The sequence below is a fragment of the Asparagus officinalis genome, chromosome 5 (genome assembly GCF_001876935.1).
Source record: "Asparagus officinalis chromosome 5, Aspof.V1, whole genome shotgun sequence".
NCBI lineage: Eukaryota > Viridiplantae > Streptophyta > Magnoliopsida > Asparagales > Asparagaceae > Asparagus > Asparagus officinalis.
Genome location: NC_033798.1, coordinates 122,277,191 through 122,294,964, shown reverse-complemented (window position 1 = coordinate 122,294,964; position 17,774 = coordinate 122,277,191). Strand labels below are relative to the sequence as shown.

Genomic DNA, 17,774 nt, shown 5'->3' with positions numbered 1-17,774 from the left:
TATAAAAATTACAAGAGAATAAAGATCAAGTTGCAACTAGTTCCATGGCTACAAAATATTAAGTTACTAACATTGCAAAAATATAAAAATTACAACCAGAAGCGTATCTTAAAATAAAGTTCTCAAGTTGAAACATCAAAAAGATCGTTCTATGGCTTCAACTCCTTCATCCTCCTCAAACATAACGGCCTCCATCGTGGGCTCGTCAAGAGAAAGGGCAGCAACATCTAAAATGTCGGCACCTTGAAATGAGTCAAAGGCATCTCCACCAATATCCCACATTCTTGATTCCCCTTCCATATACTCTTCCGAACTTCGCGAAAGTAAACGAAAGTTGGTGTGAACATAAACAAGATCCTCTACACGTGCCGGGATTAGCTTGTTCCTCTTTAAGGAGTGAATGAAACCATACGTACTCTAATTCCGTTCACAACAAGAAGAGGAATAAGGTTGACCTAGAAGATTTGCGGCCAATGCTAATTAACAGTAATTAATGGAACCCTAATTAATTAACAACAATTAATGGAACCCTAATTAATTAACAGTAAATTAACAGAAAACAGTAAATTAAAATGTAACAATAACCCTAATTAAATAGAACCCTAATTTAATTAACAGTAAATTCACGTGAAAATAGTAAAATCTTCATATGTATATTTAGAGAGAGAAAGAGAGAGACGGATTCAGAGAGAAAGAGAGAGAAAGAGAATCAGAGAGAGAGAGATGAAGAGATCCAGAGAGAGAGACGAAGAGATCAATCGAGAAAGAGAATCAGAGAGAGAGAGAGAGAGATGAAGAGATCGGTCGAGAGAGACGAAGAGATCGAGAGATCGGGAGCGAGAGACGAAGAGATCGAGAGATCGGGAGAGAGAGACTGACCTTGCAACGACGAGCCGACGAGGACGAGTCGACGAGGACGAGGACGAGTCGGCGAGGACGAGCCGATCTCGAGAGAGAGAGAGAAGGGATTGTGGCGGGGGGGGGGGGGGGGGGGGGGGGGGGGGGGGGGGGGGGGGGAGCCGATCTCGAGAGAGAGAGAGAAGGGATTGTGGCGGCGGCGGGACTCTGGTAAGTGAAGAAATTAAGGTTTGGGTTTGGGTTTCGAGTTTTTCTTTTTTGTTCGCGAATCCTAGCCGTGTCGGGAACGAGTCGGGGGTGGGCATTGACTCGTGTCAGAGGCGTTGACCGTGTGTCCTACGCGTGTCGAACGCATGTCCGCGTTCGACACGCGTCGAACACGGACTCGGGGCCAAGTTTCGCGTGTTGGTGTTTCATAGGCTATAAGTAGAGGCACACCTTTTTCTCTTCCTCCCAATGTCTCATGTAATTTTAAAGAGAGACCAGGCTCTCTCCCTCCCCTACCTACCTATTCCTCCATCTCCCATGTTTCTTCTTTCTTGCTTTTATCATTTTCACTGCCACTGTCACCATTTCTCGTTTCTTCTTTTCTTCTACACAATTTCTTCTCATGCTTCCAAAACCAGTCAAATTCCAACCCATTAACGCCATCAAGGTATAAAAGGTGAGAAACAACTAGTTCCAAGTCAGATTCCAACCCATTAACGCCATCAAGGTATAAAAGGTGAGAAACAACTAGTTCCAACTGGACACATTTCTTAATGTCTTTTGGCATGACGACCAACATAATCTTTGTATTTGAGCCCTATACAAAGAAGTTGTCTCTCGTGTAGTAAACAAAAAGGAAAAAAATAAAATAAACTAAAGTAGATTGGAGGCAATTCTTTTTCAAGGATCTGCTCCTTGCCCACCAAATTAGGATTCCATCTCATGAATCTGGACTGAGCTTGTTGAAGTCCAGTTGAGATCCTAATCTGCAGTACGTACGACCAGGATCATGCATGTTTTATCAATGATTAAATGCTTTTCCCCTTCCAGAATAAACAGATTAAGCATCATTCCTCAAACATCTTCAGATGGAAAACATAGTGACGAGAATAAAAATCATCGATCTTCTGTACCATCTTTTCTCCTTTATCATATACTTTCTTACCTCTTAACATTTGATATCTCATATGATAGTAACTTCTCACCTGCCCTGCATTCACTACTGATAGACACATACTATATCCACTCTTCCTTTCATACATGTAACAGCCTAGTTATCAAGTCTTGCCTCTTATATTCTAGCATCCCAGGGTCTCAACAACACTTGATGATCATAACTTCAGTCAGGGGTCATAACGCCTGAAAAAACTAGGTCCCAAAAGACACCTGTGATTGACTGTCATGGCAAAGGGTTGTGGTTCCTTATGATTAATAATAAATTAAAAATAGGGCCAGACGAGCACCAGTCAGATGACTAGAGATAGAAGTAACAGGAGAAGACGATAGGTGAGAAGGAATGAGATGGGGCCAAATGGCCAAGGTGAATGTAACACAAAAGCACTCAAGCGATATGAATAATATCCAGCTTTACTCTTCGAAGTAACTATCATAATTTAGAAATTACATTAACATAGAAAAACCAAACATAAACTACTTGATGCTGCATAAAACATTTGACTTAACTGATATAAACAATGCCAAGAAAGTCTTCCTATATAAAGTATGTAGAGCAGTAACATGACCTCAATTCACCCAAGAGTTACAATTTATATACACTTTGCTGTTATGTAAGAAAAGAGGATACCTATTTAAACTGTAGTAAATTTACTCTATGGTAGAAACTTTATAAATCGTTTAAATTACTACAATTAAACTCTGTCAATGACATTTTGTCGAGCATATATTTTTTAAAAACAGCGCAATCATGCCAGAAACACTGAAAACATAGCATCATTTGAGACTAACATGCTGCTAGATATTTCATTAATAGTGTCCTTGCTACTTGGATTTCACAATATTTAATTAGATAGCAACCTGAGGATTGTATTCTTTGAAATAAAATTCTTATCAGCACTTACTAACATGCTGGAATCGTGAAGCTGATATGTACAGCTTATTCTGGCTGTCCCCAAGTTGATGTTACGGTTCAAAAAGGGAAGCCATAGGAATTCTGCTCCCTGCGCTTATAAAGAGGATTTGTTCTAAATATTACCCTGCAAGTATACCATGAGGAGAGGCCCATGAGTGTCTTTATCTACACTGTAATTGATAGCCTCTTTAAAAACCTACCTGCATCACTAAAGTGTCTATAATTAATAGAAAGATGAAGAAGTGAGAGTACAAACTACTTTCTTGACCTGGACCAAATTTATGCCAAGTAGACACGGATTCTCTCCAACTTGGGCAAAGCACCACCTATGTGTTTCACATCAGCAGAAACTTAAGAATACATTTGCTAAATGATTCACAAAGTACTTTATCAGCATACAGATATTGCAAGAAAGTTTCTTTTGAAACAACATAAAGAGTTCTACCAAAAACAAATACATTTAAGTAAAACAGTGGCAAAAGCTAGAGGTAGTCTGAAGAAATTATTCATGTAGAAGATGTAGTCCAACCCCTCTGATCGTGCCTGACAAGTGATGAGCATTTTAGATCTGGAGAACTCAAATTAGCTAGTAAAGAAATAAGCAAGGTGTCGCTTAAACAAAGATCTACATGTTTTTATAAACAAATATTAAATATATCCACTGCTATTGTAGCTATAGCATCCTGCCTCTATTGATTTAATGCAAGTTAATCTTTCACATGCTGCCAGACACACTACGGGTTCTCCGCAGCACTGTCAATGCTCAGCTTCATGAGCACAACATTGTCAAACCAAATGCAACGTAAGGGAAACATAGCATAATGATCTCTCTCATTTTATCCTCAATAAGAGCAATCTCTAATTTATAACGGATGTACTCATTTTTTTCTATCTTTTAATGTACACCCACTAGACCATCGTAACATGCTCATTTCTGCTACATTCATTTTTTACACATGCTATTTTTTAATTGCCCAACATTTTGATCCATAAAGAATTGTTACTCATAAAACTATTTACAGAACTTTTCCTTTAGTTATATAGGTATTTTACGATTACATAAGACTCCTGAAGTACTACTCCATTTTAACCATCCTAATTTGTTTATATGGACAACATCATCTCAATCTCACCATCATGACGGATGATTGATCGTAAATAACGAAAGTGGCTACTTCTAGATATTTATTGACCATTAATATGTATTATATGCTCTTTTGTCTTTTTAGTTTTACTAAATATGCATTTCATACATTCATGTTTTGTTCTACTAATACTAAAACCATTAGTTTCAAGAGCTTGCCTCCATTTTAGATATTATACTAATTTTAGTCTTGTCAACTAATATTACATCATCAATAAATAGCATACACCATAAGACTCACTGTTTTAAAAAACCTCCACCTAGTCCGCTTAGACGTATGCCTAGGCCTAGGCGGTACCTAGGCCGCCTAACTAGCACCTAGTGCCTAAGCGGTATTTAGGCTGCCCACCTAGATACTACGAACGTTTAGGTGAGCATTGTCTGCTTACGTGGATTACACCTTGCAGGCCTTGATTATGATTTTATGTGTCGTAGCCTACACGTCCTCCAAACTCCATTAACCTTCAAATATGAACACCTTCACTACCTCCTCCGACCTTCAGCAAAATCTTATCAACCACCACTTAAATGAAGAAAGAAAAAAAACGCTCAGAAACCGCTTAGGCGCCCGCCTAGGCGACTAAACGTTGGGCGTCAAGTCCGACGCCTAGAAGCGCCTAGCGTTTAATGTAACATTGATAAGACTTCATCCTGAATATGCCTAATAAGCTAGTGTATAACTAATGCAAAAAGATGTCCGACCCTTGATGTAAGCCTATGATAATAGTAAACGATTTAGTCTCTCCTTCATTTGTTCTTACTCTAGTTATTACCCTATCATACATATCTTTAATCATATCAATATGTATGCCAGATACATGTTTCTTTTTTAAACTCACCACATTTACTTTTCTAGGCACTTTATCATAAGCATTTTCTAGCTCAATGAAAATCATATGTAGCTCCTTTTTCTTCTCTCAATATCTCCCCATCAACCGTCTCAATATATGATTAGGTTCCATAGTTGACTTTTCGGGCATAAAACCAAATTGATTTTTAAATACACTTGTCATCTTTCTTAGTCTTTGCTCAATTACCCTCTCCCAAAATTTCATAATATAACTCATAAATTTAATACCCCGATAATTTGAATAAGTTTGTATATCCCCTTTATTGTTATATATTAATATCAAAATGCTAATCCTCCATTCATCGGGCATTTTCTTTGTCTCAATAAGCCTTAAATAAATTAGTCAACACGACATTTCTAAACATCAATAGGGATATTGTCCGGTCCTGCTATGACATTTTCACTTTTCATTTTCTTTATAGCATTTTTAACCTCACTAATCTTAATTTTTCGACAATATCTATAGTTTCTATTATGCACCGTACAATCAAATTACTATGTTGCTCACCTATTTGGTTATTATTAAAAAAACTATTAAAGTAACTCCTTCATCTCTCTTGTATACCTCGTTGGTTATTAGAACTATTTGATCTTCACTCTTGATCCACCTAATATTACCAAGTCCCTACTCTTCTGCTCTCTCTCTCTCTCTCTCTCTCTCTCTCTCTCATCTTAAAGCCTATCTCTTCACTCTTGATACATCTAATATTAATATTATAGAGAAAAACATTGGTTTTCACATTTTGATAAAAAGAAATTTTCCAAAAAGCATAAATGATCGAGTTCCTTGAATATTAGAACACGCATACTTATTGAATTCTGAGTTACCTCGATCTCACAGTGATATTCAAATTAGGATTAACCTACTCGAAATCAATTAGGACTCGAATGCGCTAGATTTTCTTAAAACAAAGAGATAGATCTAACCTGAGAGAGAAATTTCTTGACGGCGGGCAAACTCGTAGATGGGGCCGAGCATTGGAGAGCAAGAATCAACGACCCGATCACGGTTTCTCGCTGAAAATTGGAGAAAGTAGAGAAGATTCTAGGGTTTGCAACTGAAGGGAATTAGGGCTATGGGAAGAGGAGAGCGCGAAGGGAATGACGCTGCGTCGTGTCATTTTGGGCGTATTTAGGGGGTGTTTGTTTGCATGCAAGTGAAAGATGAAAGTGAGGAAGTTACTTTTATTTAACAATTAAGGTGTTTGTTTTCATGTAAGTGGTTATGAAAGTGAAATGTAAAAAAGTTGTCACATAAGATTTAATGCAATTTTGACTTCCCCTAAAAAAGTGGTGAAGTCACATGAAAGTGACAAAAAAGTAACTAATTTAATTAAATAATTTTAATTATATTTTCTAATTAATCTTATTTTGCCACATCATCTTCACATTGCACTTTCGATAATAATTTAATTTTTCAAACAAACATTGTATTTCACTTGCGTGCTGACATGGATGTAAAAGTCATTTACAAAAAAAAGTAACTTACATATTTTAAATTCACTTTCAGATTGCCAAACACCCCCTTAGAGCATCTCCTTCCCCATCTTGTTGAAATATTTTTTGGTCCAACAGATTCCCCATCACATTCCCCAAAATAGAAAAGGAGGGGAAAAAAATAGGGAGCCTTCCCCAAATCTGCAGCATTCTCCAAATTTTTGGGGAAAGCTTTATTATTGTAAAATCTGCAGCATTCTCCAAATTTTTGGGGAAAGCTTTATTATTGTAATAAATGCGATTTTTCAAAATGGGGAAGCTGTTGGAGTTGGAGCAAAAATAATTAAAATGGGGAAGCTGTTGGAGTTGGAGCAAAAATAATTTGGAGAATATGACTTTTGTTTCTCCATTTTGGGGAAGCTGTTGGAGATGCTCTTATAGACGCGGGACATCCGCGTTTACTGTACGCGGACATCAGTGTATGCTCACCGGACAAATTTTCAAAACCAACCCTTTTGGTTTTTTATTTGTAAAAAACGACCTATTTCAGTTTTATTTGCAAAAACCGACCTGGTTTCAGCCTCAGCGCTGAAACCAGGTCGGTTTTTGGAAAAAAGTTTCCGAAACTTCACGGGAGTTCAACTCCCGTGAAGTTTCGGAAACTTTTTTTCCAAAAACCGACCTGGTTTCAGCGCTGAGGCTAAAACCAGGTCGGTTTTTACAAATATTTTGAAAATGGGTCGTTTTTTACAAATAAAAAATCAAAAATGTTGGTTTTAAAAATTTGTCCTATGCTCACCAAGAACTTTTACAAATAGGACAAATTTTTAAAACCGACCCCTTTGGGTTTTTAATTGCAAAAAATAACTCATTTCAATCTTATTTATAAAAACCGACCCAGTTGGTTGAAACTGGGTCGGTTTTTGAAAATTTTTTCCCAAACTTGACGGGAGTTCAACTCCCGTGAAGTTTTGTTATGAGAAAAACTTCACGGGAGTTCAACTCCCGTGAAGTTTTTCAAAAAAATTAAAAAAACCGACTTGTTTTCAGTCCTTGGCTGAAAACAGGTCGGTTTTTGTAAATATTTTTAAAACCGGTCGTTTTTTGCAATTAAAAACCCAAAGGGGTTGGTTTTGAAAATTTGTCCTTTACAAATAAAACCTTAGCACATTTTAATATCATGTAACCTGTGTGGGTTGTACATTGTCGTATTGCAGAATAAAACCTGGAAACATTTAATATCGAGCCGTCACTTGAACCCATTTCTGGCATGTGACTGCACCTAAGGGTGTGCAAACGGTCGGTTCGGTTTGGTTTTTACCAAAATTTGAACAACTGAACCGAACCGCCTATAATACAAAACCGAACCGAACGGTTGCAAGTCGGTTCGGTGCGGTTCGGTTCGGTTTGTTCGATTCTAACTTTATCAAACTTCTTATCAAACAACAATCTGTGTTAAAGAAAAAATATCAACAAAGTAGGAGATTATGAAGCATTAAACATTGATATAATGATATTGTTTTTAACCCATAATAATCCAGAAAATGAGTTTAAAGTTTGAGTCTTTGACTATTTGGGGACGGATCGGGTAGTGTTTGAAATCAGAATGAGTAGTATTGCACTATATTCTGTCTGTTCGGGTCGGTTCGGGTTGAAAAGTTTTCAAACCGACCCGAACCGCCCTACTCATAAAACCGATTTTTTCGGGTCGGTTTGGGTCGGTTCGGTCGGTTTTTTCGGTTTGGACCGAACCATGCTCAGCCCTAACTGCACCAGGCTATTTTACATACAACCCCCTAAAAGTAAATTATTTTTCTTTAGCTATTTATCCCTTATGTCTTTAGTATTTTGAAATTTCTCCTTCTAAGTATTGGAATTCCTATTAAGTACACCGATTCTTATAAATTATTTCGAATTAATCTATCCAATTAAAGGCAAACAGTGACATGTTCTAAGATTGGGAGACCATATAGGAATTTTTATATTCCAAGGGTCTAATTTCAAAATGCTAAAGATCTAAGGGACTAATATAGATAAAACCAAAATGGCCCATCTACTTCATATACGTTAACCTACTTGGAATTTTTTTTTTAAAAATGAAATACTTTATTTGGTAGGGGGTTATACGTGTGAAATAGTCCGGCAGTGGGGTAGACACTTATTAAGTTCTTTCAGGGTTTGTTTAGTGAAATGTCGCGTATATTTTACGCGAGGGGTTTATTCAAAAAAGGTCCGCGTACACTCTACGCGGGCCCATCTATCTATCTAGAATCTATAAATACAAGAAAAAAAGACTGAAGTACACCATCAAAGCCCAACCCTAAATGGGCCCAAATACGAGTCCTAGCATAACCCAATTTATTCTCGTTTGTCAGTCTCAATCGCAAGCTCGGTAGGTGGCGAAAATGGCGGTTCCGGCGAGGATCAACGGCGAAGAAGAGGAGGAAGACGAAGGGCTCTTTGAAGAAGGGGAAAGGATCGCCCTAGGTCAAACTTCTACCAGTATGTGACTTTTTATTCGATTTCTTTTGATTTTAGTTGTCAATTGACGTAAAGATCGTTCTTTTTCTGAAAAAAGTGGTAAGTTAGGGCATTTGATAATGAAAAGGTGTTGAATGAGTAAAAATCAAGATTAATGTAATCCATTTGTTTATTGCCTTTACTTCGTTCTCATTTATTTTGGGGTTGGGCTCGGTTTTAATCCAATTTTGGGGTTACTCTAGGGTCTACTGACCCAGCTGAAGATAATACATTTGTTTTGGTATTTTATGGTCACAGATTGGAGATGAGCCTCTGGCAAAATTGCTTCTTCAGGCAGGAGCTGACACCAGAGAAACTGATGGAGATGGGAACACAGTACTCAACTTGTGCCTTAAAACAAGCCCGTTTCCTCAGAATCTAAGGTAAACTGAAATCTGCTATAAATATTGTTGGCGCCTGTAGTTAAAACTGGAATAATACAGATATATAACAGCAAAAATCTGAACAGAAAACTGAAGGGCAGTGATTTAAAATTTCAACTCAGCTGTTGTGCGTTTGTAAAACGCTGTGCTTAAAGCATTATTTGGCCTACTCCGGTACAAGGATCCCAAGATCAAATTGCTTCCAGGAACAGCAGTCCAGTACTCTGGTGTGCACCAACCCAGTACTGTCAAGATCTCCTCGATCTATAAGGCAAAGATCTCCTTGATCTATCAGGCAAAGATCTCCTCGATCTATCAGGCAAAGATCTCCTCGTACTATCAGACCTTCTTGGTCTAGGCACTGTTCCTATGAGCACTAGCTATTCTATAATATATATCTGTATTATTCCAGTTTTAACTACAGGCGTCAACAATCTTAAAGCATTATTTTGATCTACCATGGATCCTACGAGGATTCTTGGAGTGGACTGTCTTAAGTTAGAGAACTTTGACGGTTCTAACTTCAACGCATGGCGTCGAAAAATGATCTTCGGGATGTAACTCCTGAAAATCTACTATGTGATTTCTGAGGAAAAACCCAACTCTGAAGAAGATTCTGAAGCTGAAGCCTCTTGGGCTAAAGATGATCACTTCTGCAGGAGTTATCTCCTTAATTACCTGGCTGATCATCTAGCAGATGCTTACACCAACAAGCCCTCTGCAAAGGAAATCTGGAATGCTCTGGAGGACCAATACAAGGATGAGGAGAAGCTGTCCAAATCTCACCTTATTAACAAATTTCTGGACTTGAAGTTCGAAGATGATACTGAGGTTTTGCCTCAAGTCAAAGAGCTTGAAAAGCTTGTTATGAAGCTGAAGGATGAAAAGATCAATCTTTGTCAAACCTTTATTTCTGGTGCAATTGTCAACAAGCTTCCTCCATCTTGGATGTCATTCTTCACTGATATTCGAAGAAGGAAAAGACATGTGACTCTGTCTGATTTGAAGAGGTTCATTCGGATTGAGGACGACACTCGGACTCGCACGAAGACTGAGCTCATTGCTAAGCAGAAGACGTCTGCTAACATGGTGGCTGCTAACTCTGAAAAGGGTAATAATTTATCTTTCAAGAAAAAGAAGTATTTCAACAGAAAGAAGAACCAAAATCCGAAGAACCTGAACATTCAGAAGGAGTTCAAGAGGAGCGGCAAATGCTTTAACTGTGGGAAGCAAGGACATTTTGCCAAAGACTGCAAAGCACCAAAGAAGAAAACAACACACAATGTCAATCAAGTTGATGATTGTGTGGCTATGCTCTTCCAGGTAACAACTCCAAGCAACATCTCTAGTTGGTGGTTAGATACAGGTGCTACTTGTCATGTATGCTCCAATAGAGATATGTTCTATTCTTATGTTGCTACTAATGAGAACGTATCAATGGCTGATCGTTCTGTGGTTCCTGTTCTTGGAACTGGGACTGTGGTGCTGACTCTTTCTTCGGAAAAGACTCTCACATTGAAGGATGTGAAACACGTTCCCTCAATTGCCAAAAACTTAGTCTCTGGAAGCATGTTGTGTGATGTAGGCATGAGGCTGGATTTCCAAGGAGGAAAGGCTGTATTATCCTTCAAGAAAATGTATTTTGGTAATGCATATCGTACTGATGGTATGTATAAAATCAATACGAGTGCACCCAACCCCGTTGTAAATGAAGTATCTTCTTCTACTTACTCCTCCGTGTTATGGCACAATAGGCTGGGACATGTAAATTATAGAAAACTGTCCAGCATGGAGAAGTTAGGATTACTTCTAAAATGTGGGGGTAACAAACCTGAGAAGTGTGAAGTTTGCGCGCAAGCAAAGCTGACGAGGAAGCCATTTTCAAGTGTCGCAAGGAGCACCAACTTGTTGGATCTGATTCATTCAGATACTTGTGACTTCAAGAGCTTCGTCACTCGTGGCTCTGATTCATTCAGATACTTGTGACTTCAAGAGCTTCGTCACTCGTGGCGGCAAGAAGTACTTCATCACATTCATCGACGACTATTCTCGCTTCTGTCATGTTTACCTACTGAAATCTAAAGATGAAGCCTTCAGCAAATTTGTCGAGTTTCGGACTCGAGTGGAGAAGCAGCTTGGACTTCAGGTGAAAAGACTCAGGAGCGACAGAGGAGGAGAGTACTGATCTAAGGAATCAGAAGTATACTTCAAGGAGTATGGAATCATTGCTGAAACTACTGCTCCGTATTCTCCGCAATCTAATGGGATTACAGAGATGGTGAATTCGATGCTGATCACATCTGGTCTACCTACCTGCTATTGGGGAGAGGTTTTGCTAATGGCAAATTGGATTCTGAACAGAGTACCCTATTCCAAAACTGATAGTACTCCTCATCAGTTATGGTTGGGATATCCAGATTCTTTGGATAGTCTCAAAGTGTGGGGGTGTCTCGCATACGTTCGAATACCAGATATCAGAAGGCCTAAGCTCGGACCAAAGGCAAACAAATGTGTATTTCTTGGCTTTACTGAAGATAGCAATGCATGCAGATTCCTGGACCTTGGAACCAACTTCATCATTGAAGCTCGGGATGCATAATTATTTGAGGATGAGTTTATCAAACATAAATGTTTATTACTCAAAGATGTAGCAGAGAATGCTAGTACATCAGATGCACAAGAGGAGCCAGTCAATGATGAAAGAGTTATCAAACCATCTTCCAAGCGCGTCAGAAGACAGAAAGATTTTGGAGATGACTTCATCACCTATAATGTGGAAGGAGATCCACAGACTTTTTAAGAAGCAATGCAGTCAACAGACGTTCTTCTGTGGAAAGAAGCTATAGATGATGAGATGGATTCATTGATCCAAAATCACACTTGGGAGCTGGTGGATGTACCTGAAGGTGCAAGGCCTATCAGTTGCAAGTGGATCTTCAAGAAGAAGCTTCGTCCTGATAGTACTATTGAAAAGTACAAAGCAAGATTGGTGGCGAAATGATTCTCTCAGAAAGAAGGTATAAATTTTTTTGATATCTATGCACCGGTTTGCAGGATCACTACCATCAGAGTGCTTATCGCATGGGCGACGATTAAAAGGTTCGTCATACATCAGATGGATGTGAAGACTGTCTTTCTCAATGGAGATCTCACAGAAGAAATCTATATGGAGAAACCAGAAGGACTTGATGCTCCACCTGGTAAGGTTTGTAAACTTGTTAAGTTATTATATGGACTTAAGCAGGCACCAAAACTCTCATGCAGTTCGATGGCGTTGTTCGCAACAATGGGTATCAAGTCAGTGAATCTGACAAGTGCCTATACATCAAGGTCACTAAAGGAAAGGTGGTGATCATCTGCCTCTATGTGGATGATATGCTCATCATCGGGAGTGATTTAGAGATAGTAATATCTACCAAGAAATTTCTTTCAGCACAGTTCAGCATGAAAGATCTTGAAACTGCGGACGTGATTCTCGGAATCAAAATCATATACTCTGAAGAGGGTATTGGATTGTCCCAATGTCATTATGTCGAGAGTATGCTAAGAAAGTATGGTTACTACGACCTGCCAGAACTGTCAGTGCCGTATGATTACAACAAGAAGCTTCGACCGAATACTGGAAGACCAGTAGAGCAGCTGCGGTACTCAAAGATCATTGGGAGTCTTATGTACGCGATGAACTGCACAAGACCAGACATTGCATTCGCTGTAGGAATGCTTAGTAGATTCACAAGTAATCCTGGAAAGCTTCATTGGGATGCTGTCCAGAGATTGATGAGATACTTAAAAGGAACTATAAGTCTGGGCCTATTCTACACTGGATATCCAGGTGTAATCGACGGCTATTCAGATGCGAGCTGGTGCTCAGAACCAGATGAGTACTGATCTACTGGAGGATTTGTCTTCACTATGGGTGGAGCTGCCGTCTCGTGGAAGTCTAAGAAACAGACTATGATTGCACAGTCATCAATGGAATCTGAGTTCTTCGCACTATGTGTTGCAGGAGATGAAGCGGAGTGGCTCAGTTGTATTCTCCGAGACCTTCCATTGACAGGATTGCAAGGCGCAATTACTATCTATTGTGATAATCAGGCAGCGAGTGCTGTGGCAGCAAACTCGTTGTTCAATGGAAAGAAGCGGACCATTCGTCTGAAGCATGACTATTTGAGAGAGCTCATTTGTCAAGGAGTCATCTCTGTGATTGACGTCCGATCTTCAGAGAATGTGGCTGATCCTTTGACTAAGGGTCTGAAAAAGGACATAGTCGAAAGGACGTCTGCTGGAATGGGTCTTAAAGTTTTGTAAGTTTTACAAATACTTATCATTTATTTTCAAAGCTTTATGCTACTAATGATAAGATATTTGGTTCAAAAGTCAAGTAAGATTTATAAAGTTTGGTGAGTCTTACAAATACTTACTATTTACATCTAGTTATTAGTTCAAAGCTTATGCTACTAATGACAAGATAAATAGTTCAAAAGTCAAGTAAGATTTACAAGTGAAAAAAGGTTCAAGTTTTCTGGGATTAGTCGGTGTCTAAGGCAAGGTTTGGGGGTTACGTAACGCGCTCCGCAAGGAACGAGGTACTTAATTGATCTTTGATCAACCTCTAATACTATCCTTACCTGGCTGAACTACCCGAGTAAAACTTTTATCTTTTCACCTAGAATCTTATCATGTAAAGGGGATGGCTGTTAAGCTTTAATAGATCCAAAGCATTTCGGATGTGGGGTGTTAGATAGGAAACACACCTAAAGGACTCACCTAGAATCCTATCATGAGAGAGGATGACTCTTAAGCCTTAATGAGTTTAAAGTATTTCAGATGCGGGATGTTTGATAGGAAACATGCCTAAAGAACTCACCTATGCATAAGTGGAGATTTGGTCGTCTCCTATGATGTCTTGTGGAAAGATACCTAGAGCCCTAGCAAAAACCAGGACATGCACAGGGCCATAAATGTGCAAAAACAAATGAAAGACAAAGGCAAGGCAAATGCAAAGGCAAAGGCAAGTGTGGTTCAAAGTGAAAACTACCACAGATAAGTTTGATCTTGTGTGATCATTGAATTTTTAGATATGTGTTGGTTCAAGTCTCTGCGACACCATGCACCTATCTTTTATTCAGTTGGTCTAATGGGGATTCAAGTCATTACGACATCTTCCTTATGCACAACGATTGAAACGTCGGCACTGTTACACGATACTAGTTTAAAAAATTATGGGGGATTGTTGGAAAGTTAGTTTTTAAACATGTAGCTAAAACTTTTGACCATAGAGTGGGTCCCACGAGTTTGTTTGATTGCCAAACTAAAAAAAACGTGGGATTGGATTTGCTGTTTCTTCTTTGTGGACCCTCATGTGATGTTGCCATTTGTTTAAATTCAAACACGAGTTCATTAAAGAATGTAAGCATGCAGCTAAAGTAAAAAGAAATTAGGCACCGATTGCCTAATTTCATTGAAAAACCAAGTATGTGGGCCCCACATAAATAGTAACTAATTATATTTTATTAGTACATAGTGTTTTTTCAAACGCTATAAATAGACCCCAAATCCTTAGGGAAAATTCATTCCAAAAACAACAATCAATATATACAGATAGGTCTGTCCATCCGGGTCGGCCCGGGCCGGGCAAAACCGGGACCCGGACCCGGACCCGGTACCCCGGGCCGGGTTCCGGGCTAGCCCGGGTGATTTTCTTTTTTTTTTATTTTTTTTATTTTTTCCAAATTTTTTTAATGTTATTTAAATTATAAATTATAAAAAAAGACAAGAAAAATAATAAAAACAATAATTTTATTAATTACTTAAAATGACATAAATTACAAATAAAAAATGATAAAAACAAATTCTTTATTAATAATTAATAAATCATTTACAAATTACAAGTACAAATTTATTTTGGAATTAATCGCATCACAATAGATAAGTAAATCCCAACTAGGTTGGCACCTACTCACCTATATCACTATCATTTGCAATTATTTCCAAAATAATTCTTTACAAATTTTAAGCTAAGATATAAAAACTACAATCTATTCTTTATATCTATCTGCTAGTCCCAATTCTTCAAATTTATCTTCAATTCCAGCCATCCGATCGATGCCTTGCGTTCGCTTCTCGTACCTCCACCAATCTTGTAGGCACATCACCGCTTGTACAGTATACGGATCCAAGCATGTCCTGTGATCGTCGATCAAACGACCTGCTGTGCTGAAGGCGGATTCCGAAGCTACCGTCGAAACCTGCACTGTTAGTAAGTCACGAACCATGGTGGAAAGTATAGGATATGAAACTGATCCATATACTTTCCACCATTGCAAAATATCTAAAGCATTTCCTTGACATCTAACTAAAGAAGCAGAAAAATATTCATCTATTTCAGAAACCTCCGATGATGACGATCCAAGTCCAGATCCACCAGTTAGCTCGGCTACCATTGCATACCTATCAAAACTTACACTTTTACCTCGGGCTCGGGATGAGCTCGAAGAAACCGAAGCTGTAGACTGTTGTGCAGCTACACCATGTCTAGCTGCATACTCATCATATAAGGTTTGAAAATAATTTCTAATAAGTAAATGATGAGTAGTAGCATTCATGGTGGTTCCATCATCTAACTCTATAACCTGTCCACCATACAATGACTGTAACAAACTTCGAAGGCCAATATCCTTCAAGCATGGATCAATAAGAACCCCAAAACCAAAAATATGAGGAATAGGCCTAAAATACTTATTAAATTTGCTCATCATTTCAAAAACCATAGGTCCAAAAGTAGCATCCAAACGATATTTATCAAATTTTTTTTGAATATTTAAAATTTGTAAAGCAGCTAAAGTAATGGTTGGATAATAACAGCCAGATAATAACATGGTAGCATCATAAAAAACTTGTAACATTTTATTTAAATTACATATAACTGTCCATTCATCTTCAGTTATTCCATAAGTGCTACCAGAACTAGAACTAGAAGCATAATAGTTTATAAAATCAGTTATAATGTCTTTATATTCTATTGCTACACTTAACATTGCATATGTGGAATTCCACCTATGGTCAACATCTTTTGGAATTAGTCTAGGCTTTACATTTTTTCTTTTACAAAATTGTTTCCATCTTTTAAGTCTTTGTTCAGAAGCACTATGCATGTAAGCAACTGTTCTAACCTTTTCTATCATGGGTTTAATTTCAGTAAATGCACTTTGAACAATTAAATTTAAAATATGACAGATGCACCTAATATGAAAAAGATCACCATGACATGGCAATGATAAAGATGATCTGATAAAATCAACAGCTACATTGTTATTACTTGCATTATCTAGTGAAAGAGAAAATATTCTTTGTGAAATTTCTAATTTCATAAGTTCTTCAATTATTAAATTTGCAACATTAGCACCAGTATGTGACTCTTCTATTGCAATAAAAGAAACAACTCTTTTAAACATTTGCTAATTTTCATCAATTCAGTGTGTTGTGATACATAGATATCCAGTTTGTACTCTAGATGTCCAAATATCAGAAGTTAAAGAAAATTTACAGTTTAAATTTTTAAAATAAGAAATTATTTTTTCTTGTTCTTGCTGATAATATTTTAAAATATCACGTTGACAGGTTTGACGAGAAAATTTTTTAAATGCAGGATAAAAACCATCTCTAAACATATATTCAAATTCATCATCTTCTACTAATTTAAAAGGAATGTTTTTAAGAATGATAAACCTGATTACGCATTTCCTGGCTCTGGCAGCGTCATAGTTCCAACTACCGAGACTACCAGAAGAGGAGGATTGAGAAATCATAGATTGTCGGATATCACCTTGAGGAGTCTGACCTTTGTTGTGTTTATCTAAATGGCGTTTGAGGTGGTTGGTGCCGCTCTTATGATGAGCTTGAAAAATCTTGCCGCACAAAGCACACTTAGCCTTCTGGGTGAGGATCCTACCGTGTTCATCCTTGGTGACGTCGATCTTCTCGTAAAAATTCCACACATCGGATCTTGGCCGTTTAGGAGCTCTTGGTGCAGATTCGTCGCCACCGGATTCGGGATTAACTTCGGTAGGAGGACTTATAGTAGGAGGACTCATTTCAGGATCAGGAGAAATATTTTGCTCTTCATAATCAGATCCGGAAGTCATTTGATGAAAGGATTAGAATGTATAAATAAGAGAGTATAAGAGTATAAGAGAGAGTATAAGAGTATAAGAGAGAAGAGATGAGTTTTTGGTGTGAAGAAAATAAATGAAAACCCCCCTCTATTTATAGAACAGTATAAGAGAGAAGAGATGAGTTTTTGGTGTGAAGAAAATAAATGAAAACCCCCCTCTATTTATAGAACTAGCCCCCTAGGCAAATGACCAAAATAACCTCACAAAATAGTCGTTTTTTGACCGTTTTTTGGGGCAAAACGGTCAGAAGGCCAAATCTGGGCCGGCCCGGCCGTTTTGGCCACAACGGTCTCCTTTGGTGACCGTTGTGACCGGGCCGGGCAGGGGCCGG

The 17,774-nt window shown here is 38.2% G+C and overlaps 1 long non-coding RNA gene across 1 annotated transcript; it reads right to left on the bottom strand.

The window, feature by feature from the left end:
• On the bottom strand, positions 20–6,069 carry LOC109841039. Its single transcript, XR_002247126.1, has 4 exons — positions 5,857–6,069; positions 3,204–3,261; positions 2,925–3,059; positions 20–455 (listed from the first exon to the last, which is right to left on the bottom strand). It is a non-coding gene; the product is annotated as an uncharacterized LOC109841039 (long non-coding RNA).